General features: G+C 43.2%; 1 protein-coding gene across 18 annotated transcripts in view; it reads left to right on the top strand.

Annotated features, from left to right (window-relative positions):
- Positions 1-12,004, top strand: part of DTNA (dystrobrevin alpha) — a 231,605-nt gene that overhangs the window by 53,981 nt on the left and 165,620 nt on the right. Inside the window, exon 2 of one of the 18 annotated variants that reach the window (XM_054815373.1) lies at positions 3,538-3,611. The exons of the other annotated variants lie outside the window; for them this stretch is intronic. The gene's annotated coding sequence lies outside the window, so the exon portion shown is untranslated. The remainder of the gene's footprint in view (positions 1-3,537; positions 3,612-12,004) is intronic. 18 annotated transcript variants of the gene reach the window in all.

Below are 12,004 nucleotides of genomic sequence, written 5' to 3'. Positions count from 1 at the left end.
AGGAGACAGGCAGTTTTTCAAGCACAGATAGCACAGAACAGGCTGTTGCAAAGAGGAGGCCAGAAATCTATTTTCTGTGCTGTAGACAAACGGGTCTAGAGTGAAACAAGAAAGATGAGGTAAACCCTAGGAAAATGTTATCCCTGAAATACACTGCTAGTGGATCTCGTGGAGTCTCCATCACTGGAGGCGTTAGGAATGGCTTTAACAAACATGAGTGAAGTGTATCTGACTTTATCTCACAGTGGGAGGTGGGTTACATATCTTTTCTACCATCCTTATGATTTGGTGATACTGGTGATAATACTGCACATGGAATTATTTTCTTAATGAAAGACATGTTTTCTAAATTCTGGTTGGAAAGATCTCTCTGCAGAGTGGGATGCGTTTTGCTGAGGTGCAGAGGCACTTCATCATCATATAATTTCCTCATTTTGAAATGTTCCTTAGGTAAGTGGTTGAGGCATAAACAGCTGGCTTTGCACTTCAGCTCAGATATCATTGTCCTGAAATACTTGGGAACATCACTCTGTCAGCTGGCACTTGACAGCCCATCCTAAATTTGAAGCACGTAATTGGATTCTTAGGATGAAATCCGAGTCCCCTTTGAAGTCATGGGTTTTTATAGGGTAAAAATTTCACACTGAGGACAGAGTGGTGTCCACTTGTATGTGCCCAGCTTTACTGTCCTAGGCAGGCCTCTTGTTTGCGGGACAAGGATGTAAGGAGTGGGCTGTAAGAGCGTGTAACCTTTGCTATGGCAAACATTTGCTTGCAGAAAGGGCCTTTGGAGTGCCTGTGTGGGTGAGTGAGAGTTTACAACAGGCATTACATGAGGTGAATTAATTACTTTTTCCTTTTTTCAGATAATGTCAACAAAACTAATTTACACCATCTGTTCTAAAATAGAGGCAGTCAGTATAAAAGCAACACCTATTTTGTTTTCTAAAATTTAATTTGGTTAGGCTTTAGGCATTCTATATTCTCTTTAGTGTAATGTAACTTTTTTCCTTTTTCTGTTCTGGGGAGGGCAGTTCTCCCCCAAAATGTATTTTTTATTGCCGGTGGCCTTTAATTGTATTTAGTATTCAGATACCTATAACTGCAAGTTAAATGTTTCTCCAGCTACTGGTTAATCCCTCCTGATGAAGTGCATGCAGAGAGGTCTCCAGGTGCTATGAATTGGAATAGTTCCACTGAAAATACTCTGGCTTTGTTTATGCCAGTATTAATTCAGAGCAAGTTCACTGTTCACAGTGTAGCTACTTTAGATTTAGAGTGATCAGAATTTCATCCTCAAAAAGAGATCTCATCGATGTAAAAGCTCAGTGTGAATCTCAGAGCTGAGAGTTAAAATTTTGTGCCTCGTAGTGCATTGTTGCATTTCACATCCAGATTTCTCTGCAGGCTTTTCTAAACTGTGCAATGACGTGCCCTGTGTAGGAATTGCATGCGAATACCTGAGGCTAGAATAAGCACAAACCCCAAACTTTAGGACCACCAATATATCAGTTGTTAATAACCATGCAACGTTATTATAGCTAACACTAGAAACATAATTAAATCGGAATGATTTGAAACTGCCATTAGGGGGAAGAGATGGAGAGAAACAGTTTCATCCTCACAACATCGTGTTTTCATTGACCTACTTACAGCAGGGAAGAAAATGTGTCCCTTCACGTTACAGCAGAATAGGTTTGTTCAGCAATTTTATAATGCAACCGCACAAGAGAAGACTGGCTTTCTTAACCACTCCAGGAGGATTTGGAAAGAAGAGTAACGTTATTTAACACACTTAGTACTAATACGTGTAAGTTTCTGTCCAAGCTATAGTGTTATTAATCTAGTCAATTTGGCAGAAAGTGCTTTGACTGAAAAAAAAAAAAGGAAAAAAGAAGACTTGTATTCAGAGGTGAGAGGAAAAGGGCTGTGCCTGGACTGCAACTGTGCAGAGGGACCTTTTATGAGCAGTCATGTTTCCTTCATCTTCCCCAATGCAAAGTGCCTGCCATGCCCCAGACCCCCAGGCCCCCTGCCTGACGTCCTTCGCAGCTGAGCAGCCCTGCCTTTCGCATGCTGAAGGGAACGGCTGCAGCCTGCCTTCACTTTGGCGGGAGTTCCCTCGCGTGCTTCACATCAGAGAATTACTGATATGCCTGAAGGGATGGCGTAGGGCCTGGCTCTACTGAGGTGCACAAACTCACACTGACACCGAGCCTCTGAAACGGCGGGAGCCTTTGGGACCGCCGGGTTGGAAGTGGAGGAGTCCTGAACATTGGTGCGTGGTACGGCACTGCCTCTGCACATCCAGCACCCCTACCGAAGTCACCGAGCAGGGGGCCACAGCTGCAGGGTGCCCACTGTGCCTAAAATACCGCTGGAGAGAAATCCTGGGTAGTCTTGCTTCTCCACATCTGTCCTGCGAGCAAACACCATGGGACGCAAACACCCGGGTTACTCCGGCCACGGAGCATGGCAGTCCCACGGGGTAGGCAACACACAGCGCTTGGGGTGCAGCCTTTCTCCTCAGGACTTGTGCATGTGCTATTTAATGTTTGTTGTCTTATGCCTGGGTTCATAAACCATCTTTATCTGAAAATAAACACCTGCAGCTAGTCCTTCCTAGGCTGCTCAAGTCACATTCATCCACAAGGTATTGTTGGTAATTTAGTATTGTCAGAGGCATTAGTCACTGCCATAGTAGCTTAATAATGCACGGCAGGAGCCAGCTGGTAATTAACAAATTAAAGATATCATATACATTTTCCTCAAATATTTCATATGTAGCAAAAATAATTAGAAGCAAAGCACTGTGGGTGTTTAAAGCTGTTATGGATATTTAAAACATCTCGCAATGTTAGGAAATTATTCATTATTTTAAAGGTCAGCTAGGCCTAATTTTGCCACTGTCCCAGGATTCATAAATACACACATAAGAGTTGTGAAGTACGGAGAGAGCCAGAGTCCTGTCTTTTTTTAACCCTTTAATTCTACCTTGTTTAACATACTCATCCCAATGGCTGTCTTCTGTGCCTGTTTTTAGGAGTCGCACAACTTTGTAGGTGTCAGCTGATCTCTTTTCCACTAAATTTCCTTCCATATTAGAAGTGTCAAATTGGAAGGTTACGTGCACATGTGTGCGATGCAGTCTGTTGGAAAGATGAAATCAGCTTTTAATTGAAGCAAAGGAGAGACAAAGCTAACACAAACTATTAAACTGCTAAACTGGGAAAGACCCGACAGTATGAATGGAGGTGACAATGGGTTTCATTATGTAGTGTAAGTAAAATACCCTGGTATGCCCAAGCTTGCTTTACCTCACTCGGTGTCTCCTTATTTTATCACCAGATGGTGACCAGCAGTTTCAAATTAAGATGCTCTCAATTACCTGTGCGTGATGGTTGAGCAATAGCACACTTTGATATGTCTCCCTTCCATGCTGCTTCAGCCCAGTACTCCTTGATCCTCCTGCAGCCTGACTCCAGGACTCGACTCTGAGTATCCCAAGCCTTTGACTCTGCTTTTTCTCTGGGGCAGGATCTGATCTGAGCACTCTGAGGCAGAAGAAGCAGGGAACAGAGCAAGCGATCGGAGGAGCATCATTTCTACGGGTAGGGTGCAGTTAACTGTCTTCGTGGGGAGCGCTTGGGTGCTGGCAGTGGCTTTGAGAAATATGATTTATGTTTGAAAACTTTCTTCTTGGAGAGAAAAAAAATAGTGTTGAGAATGTGAATGGGTGCTTTTTGATACGGAGTGTAAAGTCTTTGTCAGACAACGATGGAGTTTCTATTCAAACTTTGAACTTGTGGTGCAGATGCAAGCGGCTGTACAGTGCAATGAATGGCAGAGAAGAATCTGCCTCAATACCTTTGCTCTTCGCTACATTTATTCACCTCCGCATTGTTTGATGGAAGAGCACTAGGGATTTCAAAGAAAGTGTTTCTGAAGCTTATGAAAGAAAAGGAATTCCACGTGCAATTTCTGTTAAGATTTTTAGCCTCTCAGGGTCAGGCTCAGGCATTTGGAGTGCTTCTTAAAACCTTTTGGTATTACTGTACAGAGGGTAGAGGTAGAAAAGTTATTCACACAATGCTGTTAATAGCATAGGCTTGTTTTGTGCACCCTGAATTCTCTTTTGTTGTTGAGGGTGGCTTTTGCTTGGGGGTTTTCTGGTAGTGCTTTGTACTGACTGTTGTCTCAGCAGAAAACCTTCACTGTTTTTGCTGTGAACAGTAGAGCATGAAAGCCCAGGCAACACTGGAGGCACACAGCGTGCAGACACGGTGAGAAAGTGATCCTGCTGACTGCACTCAGGATGGGTGAGAGCAGACATCAGAGAGGACAGGCGGAAATATAGGAACATGCCCCCCTTTACGTGCAGTCCCACAGCAGTGGTGAGAACAGGCCCCGCATCTCCCAGCCTGGGTACAAGCAGCACGGCAGGTACTTTTGCGGTGCTGCCAACAATCCCGGTCCCTCAGCTGTTCAGACCGGGGAGCCTGTTGAATGCACCGTGCTTCTCTTGCTTCTCTTTTTGCTGGCGTTTTGGGCTTTTCCCCCAGTGCAGCCCAAGGGCAGGGTGTGAGGACGGTCCCTCCTGGTCCTGCCATCGGGTGGCAGCTGGGCACGCACACAGGGACCCGGCAGGGCTCCTGGCATCCGCAGCTGAGACCTAGCTGGAGAGTCTCACCTGCCTATCTCTCCCAGTGACAGAATAACGTTTCCGAGTGCACGGGCAGAACCTTGCAGGACATCCAGGGATTACAAGGCACTTCAAATTATACTACAGTCGGCATCAGAGAAAATCTTTCACGTTTTCCATCCCCCGAAACCCTTCATATACACAAACAGTTACACAGAGTTCATTTTAACGGCTGTATTAATATTGGTACTAGATTTTTAAAATTATTTTTAGCCTTTGAGTTAATTCAGTTCATGACCTTCACACTTCAGATTTTAAAGTGCTGTTACATCCCATAGAAGACTAGATTGCAGTTGAGGGGAACAAAAATAAAAATTGTAGCAGAGGGGAAAAAAAAGTTTTCTTCACTCTGATAGTTCATGTAATTGGGGAAGGTAGGGGGTGTCTTTAATACCTGTCACTCCCTTGCACTGATGCTTTCGAAATATTTGGACACAAGTCATGGAGCTTTCTGTTCACCTGGGAATAAAGATAGACATTCAGTCTGAATCTCCTTAGTTGCTACTTTTCTTTTCTCACATTACATTGCAGGTTAGTTTTTCTGCAAAGAGGCTATACAGAAATCTCAGAGCAATTTAAGCCGCAAAGATTTCTCTGTTCTCTAGCATATTTTGGCAAAATAAGATTCATATAGCTCTGGATTAAAGGAGCGTTGTGATATTTGGATATTGCCTTCAAAACACTGCATTTCAATGCAAAAATAAACTTTGTATGGGTAAAATATATTATTTGCTGCATTTCTTTTATTCTGAACAACTCTATAATTTTTATTCTAGCTGTATAATTTTCTGGGAAAAAAGCCCTTTACTTCTGACATGTTTTGTTCTGTGCTCATTGCCTCTATTGTTCAAGTCAGACTTAGGCTATCCTCTTCAGTTTTTATTTTTATTTGATATTTGGGAAGCAATAAGCTAACCTGTGTGTTCTATGATCAGTCTGGATGACCAAGTAATTCCACAAAGACCACTGCTCAACAGCTGATCACTGCACTTGCAATTTACTTTTACTAAGATAAATGCCAAAGCCCCATAGCTGAACAATTTGGTTCTGAATGCAGATGGCTAAGCTGGAAACCCATTTATTTTGTAGTTTTTAGCGCTGACAGGTGAGATTCAGAGTCCCCACCAGGGTTGCACGGGCAGTAGTACAACTGCTGCAGTCGCTGTGAGGAATTTTGCTTGAACTTGGGGGTGAGCTGCTGTTAGAGTTGTTCAACGCTCTGCTTATCACATGCTTACAGAAAGTATTTCCTTTTATTTCACACAGGCAAGCAAAATGTCATTCCAAGCCACTGCCTCACTGTTTTCCCTCACTAAAGCAAAACAACAGGTGACTAGATCCTGATGTGCCATATCTGGCCCATTTTGCAGTTGTTTTCTGCTTCTTGATAATGCCGGGATATGAACTTGAGGTCATTCCAGCTGCTCTGGCCGCCCCTCTGCTCACTGAAATAAAAGACTGCCTGGTTTAGTCATTACTATTTGCTGAGGCTGCTTTTACACGTGTTTACTCTGTTTATAGGATCCCAAACACTATGTGTAAAGATCTGTGTTGACATCTTGTAGTGAGAGTTTCCCTGCCAGTGGGAACCCAGGCACGTATATGTATATATTTTTGAAGCAAATGGTTATGGTGGTACGTGCAAGCTTATCTCCTCAGCTTGTTCATTTGAATGTAGCCTTCTGCGATTAATTGCTAGGATGAAAAATTCAGCCCATCCTGTTCAGAATCACATGTGTTTATTCAGTCCATTGTTAAAGCTGGTGCCGTTATTCATGCACGATTTTTGCTTCCGTGTAAGTTTTATTATACTTTGATCTTCTCCTGTAGCACCCAACATACTTTTAAAAACGACTTTCACAGAAACTGTTATTTCACTGTAATTATAAAAGAACATGCATATGAATCACAAATGAGAATATTACCCAACTAGATGTTCCTAGAAACAGGAGAGCACTTATGTGCAATATAATACATTAATGATTTATAAGGAGTCAGCTATTAAAATGATTTTTTTTAATACTGTACATTGAGTACAAAGATGATGTGAAAAGCCTTTTCACTGAAGATGTTTGTGGGCTTTTGAAACTTTCATAAGTTTCCATCATCACACTCTTGTCACAGATTTGAAAAGGAAAAGCTCAAATATACTAGTTTGGGTGACTCTAGGTTAAGGTGCCTCTAGAGTGTAAGTATATATGTATGCATGTGCATATACACATATGTACATATATGTATGTGTACACATATGGGAGTGTATATTTTGGGCCTATTTCTACAAGCTTTTGTTTGTAAGGGAAGTCCACAGTGTGCTTGGTGCTTCTTCATTTCAACAGAACTCCTCCTGGGCAAGTGTTTTGCCTGCTTAGACACTTTCACGGGCAGGATCTATGGTCATTGTAAGCTGATTTCTCGAATGAAACTCAGATAAAGCCAGCTGAGTTATCATTTCTTCACAAGGCTTTATCCCTGTTTGGCTTCAGACTTGCATATTTGTAAATGTCACTGATAACAGAAAAAGGAAGGGAAGGGGAAAGGAATGAAGAAAGCTTCAAGCAATCTTGTTCTGAATTGCCTGTGTGAAGGTGTAGTGTCCCCACTCCCCATTTGGATGCAGGACATGTGTCTGCAGACGGCAACACGAGCTCCCCTCTGTCCCTTCCCCAGGCTGGTGGGATGTGCTCCAACACCCGTGACGAGCTGCAGAGCTCCCGTAGCACCACCCTGTGCTCAGCAATGATGCACAGCTGTCGTGGTTTTACCCAGCCAGCAGCTGAGCCCCACGCGGGCGCTCGCCCACTCCCCCTTGGTGGGATGGGGGAGAGAATTGGAAAAGTTAAAGGGAGAAAACTCATGGGTTGAGATAAAGACAGTTTAATAGGTAAAGCAAAAGCCATGCACACAAGCAAAGCAAGACAAGGGATTCATTCACCATGTCCCATGGGCAGGCAGGTGTTCAGCCATCTCCAGGAGAGCAGGGCTCTGTCATGCGTGAAGGTGACTTGGGAAGACAAACGTCATCACTCCAAATGCCGCCGCTGCCCCCCGCTCCCTCTTCCCCAAGCTCCTTATAAACTGAGCATGACATCATATGGTATGGAATATCCCTTTGGTCAGTTTGGGTCACCTGTCCTGTCTGTGTCCCCTCCCAACTCCTTGTGCACCCCCAGCCATCCCGCTGGCAGGGCGGTGTGAGAGGCAGCAAAGGCCTTGGCTCTGTGTAAGCACTGTTCAGCAGCAACAGGTCCATATAACAAAAACATCTCTATATTATCAACACTGTCTCCAGCACAAATCCAAAACATAGCCCCATACTAGCTACTATGAAGAAAATTAACCCTCTCAGCTGAAACCAGGACAACAGCATATTAGCAACTGCTGAAGCTGGAAACAGCTTAGAGCTGCTTGGTACCTGGACAGCTCAGGGAGGAAGCAGAGGAGTTGGGGTCTGTCCATGGTGGCCCATGGAGATGTTCCCTGGATGGTGCTTGTTCGCAGTGGAGGTGGCAGGGCAGGAGACCTTTGAAGCACTTCTTGCAATTTGAGGCTAGCAGGGTCTGGTCTGACTCTTGCTTTTGGAACGGTAGTATTATTATTAAGAGGGCTCTCACCACTGGGCATCATGCAGAGCACCGTTCTGCTTCCCTGGGCATCTCTCCCTCACCCCTTGCTTTGGGGTGATAACTGGGCAAGGGAGAGGACCTGCTGCAGAACTGCAGTTGTTTTGAAGCAACTTTGCACCACACCAGTAGAATGGAGGTACAGTTTGGATCACTTTAAATTCCCTTGTTGATGCAGGCAACAAATCGGAAAGGAGAGGTGGTTTGGGGAATTAATAGCCACACCTGATAACTTCGCTTTTAAGTAAAGAGCAGGATTTTCCAAATATTGCAGGAAGTGGCAAAAGCAGCAGGAGAGAACAGGTTTAACGCTTGTAAATTATCTTCTTTTTTAAGCACTAAAGTTTGGTTAAAAGAGATCACAGTTCTCGTAGGAAGAAAAGTCTGTGTAATGAACAGTTGATTCCCACCTAAATCCCTTCCACTCTTCATACTGGAAGATACAGCAATTGTGATTCCTGAAGCAGTATTTAAAATGACAGGCATATTTAAATCTGAGTTTGTCTAGTGAAACTTTGCTAAAACTGTCAGACCAGCAGGATGATACCATGAGAGCTTTACAATTTAAACCAAGTCTTTTTTGGCTCTGATGCAATCCTGAGCCCCGTTGTCATGAAAAAAACAGGTGGCTCATGCTCTGTGCTTGAGATTGATCTGCAGTGATTCTTCTGTTTCTTCCTTTTCCATGACCACTCTGTAGACTAAGGTGCTGCACATATGTGCCCTTCACAGCCTCTCTGATGGAGGAGTGATGAGAGGAATGGGATTCTTTTCACCTGCCCGGCAGCAATCTTGAATAAACGGGATGTGTGTGGTTGTGGGGCAGGGAGGGGAGACGGTCTTTGATGGAGACCAAAGTGAAGGTAACCCAGGACCGCTTTGTGCTTTAGCCTTCCTCATGGGGTCAAACCCCAAAGGAGATCAGACTGTCTGAGGGTTAGGAAAAGAAACCCTCACCTGACATTCTTCTGCTCTAATGGCCTTTTTGGGAAAGGACATCCATTCATTCATAAATTCATTCATTTTTCATTCCTAAAATAACTGTTTCATGCTCTATAAATATGGGTAATGGTGGACCATGCATTGCACACATATACTTTCCATAGCTTTAAATGAAATACTACTATTTGTGTCTGATTTTGAGAGATGCTGAGCAGCTGTAGCTCTGAATGAAGTCCATGGAAAGTGTACATGGGAATCACACTATTAAAGTGTAGCTCTCTTTACCAAGTTTCTCGTGTTTTACTTTCAACGCCAGACCTTAGTACTTGCAATCCAACTGTTTATTAAAAAATGAACTCCTTATCTTTTGTCTCCTATTTATGAAATGTTCTACTTGTAATTTATCCTTGTTTTATGCTGTCATATGCAATTCATGATCCAGAACAACAGTTCTTCTGACCCTACACAAAATTGATGGGTAGAACTGCTTGGAAAATAATTTCCACTGGAAATCTTATTAAAAGTAAAATTCAACTAGTTATTACAAAATTGACAGTCCGATTCATTCACCTGTCCAGGGCAGAATGGAAGGTCAACTAAAATATGAACCCTTGGTAAAGAAGTGTCACTTCATATTAGTGTAACAGGCAGTCCAAAGATAGGATCACACGTTACTAAAGAGGTGCAAAAGCCCACTTACTTACAAATTTAAAAGCAACATCCTGTAGAAGTATGATTATTCAGTAGGACATTGGTATTACAATCTTCTAGATGACAGCTCTATCTCTAATTTATCGTGAAGTACAGAGTTTCTGGTGTGCCAGGAGTTCTCTTGACCTGGCGCGAGAACGTTATAGCTTAACGTTATGACCCTGGGAAATTATATATATTATTGCAATTCTAAATATAGTCTTTCCCTGCCTGAAGATACTAAAATTTTTATAATACCCACTATTTACACAATGGACACTTAAACAGTCTAAAACTTTGACTTTTCTTTGTAGCTGACACACACACAACCACATTGAAGTGGCTAAGAACATGTTCCGAGCTACTTGTTTGTCATTTTTAATTTTAAAGTTAGCAGAAAATAAAAAGTCAAGCTGTTAAACCCCCACCGGTTTTTGCTTTATTGGAGTTGTTCTGAGAACTGCAAACCATACGTTTGGAGATTGGCTTCTAGACGTGATCTGTTGTGCCCTACATGTGTGATTGCAGAAACATTTTAAATTCATCCGGTGAATTAGGAAAGGAGACTTCAGTGCCAAGAGCTCCTTGTAGTCCCATAGATAGATCTGAGGTACAATCCTGATCACACTGTCATCACGTGGTGCTGGAAGTGCTCGTTTACTGCTTCGGAGGAAGGAATTGTTTTGCTCCTCTTTTTCTAAAAGTCGGTCTGTGTGAAACCTGCTCCAGTTTTCCTTTCTGCACACAAATAGAATTGCCTGTTGCTTGTCCAGGTATCCTCTTTCTTGCATGCAATCTGAGCCCCCATCTCAGGTTTCTTTTTGAAATATGACTGTGATAATTTTATCTCAACAGCCTGTACGGCTCCACTCGCATTTAAGCGGCAGCCTGACTGACTGTGCAGGCACATAACCTTGGGAGAGGTAGAGACTATTCATGCGAAAAACTTCTGTATCTGAGTGATGTGCATGTGTCTGATATAGCTTTGTACAGCCATGGCAGACAGAAGAAACTGTCTCTTGCTGCCCAGACTGACCACAGAACAGTATTTTGGGGCTCCCCCAAGTTCAGCTGGCAGCTCTGCCTCCTTCATGCTTCCCTTCTCTCTTTATTTTTCTGCTTATTTTCAGGTAATGAAAACTACCAGAGAGTAGTTGATAATGTAGTCTGCAATAAAAAAAATGTGAAGTCCTGACTATGTAATGGGTTGGTAGCACCGCCAATTAGGAGAGTTGCCCTGCAGCTCCTGTTATAGTACCCTGCTTTTCAGGGTATTTGTGAAACTTTTAATGTTTGAGCTGAAATTTTTCAGGCCAGCTGTTTTCCTCAGCCTGAATATTTTTGGTATATGTCAGCTCAAGTGATTCAGTAAGACTGAGGACAAGACTAGCATAAAAATAAGGTATTTTTCTTCACCTTAAAAGAAAATCTCAGGTATTTTCTTTAGTATGCTTTAATATTCTCGTACTTTGGAGCAAGGATGTAAACTTCAGCAGAGCACATGACCTTTGCATGAGGAACACTTCTGTTATTTGTCCCTGTGCAAATCTGCCCACGTTTGGCCTATACCGTAGCCCTCAGGGGAAGATAAATCCAGAGCAGCTTAATCATGCTGAGAACTGGCTGCCGGTGAAGATCTGTGATGGATCCAGCCCCTCTGCACATGCCGAAAAGCCTCCATGCCTGCTCCTGGCACCTGAGTCATTCCTTAGTCCTGGAGCACCCGGCAAGATTTCTGCTATATTTGTCTTCACATGGCTTTAGGAGAATACGGAGCTCCAGCCTCTGGTTTACAACGGAGCGGTGCACTGAGTAAGGAAACGGTTATGAAAAGAAATGTGTACCGAGGAGTCAAAGGCTGTACCCATAAGTCTTTCTTACACACAGCGACGGCAATGCTGCATTTTCATGGGCAGCCTGAACTTTGGCATCTCCTGTCTCTTAAATGCTGAGGCTGCTAACGCAAACAAACACATAACATTCTTGTTGCCTAATTGCTCTGCAATAATTCTGCATATAACGTGGCATTGCTCCTCACTTTGTTGAGTCA

This window comes from Grus americana, chromosome 2 (assembly GCF_028858705.1).
Source record: "Grus americana isolate bGruAme1 chromosome 2, bGruAme1.mat, whole genome shotgun sequence".
Taxonomy (NCBI): Eukaryota; Metazoa; Chordata; class Aves; order Gruiformes; family Gruidae; genus Grus; species Grus americana.
The sequence above is the reverse complement of the archived record's forward strand: the minus strand, read 5'-3'. Positions and strand labels throughout refer to the sequence as shown.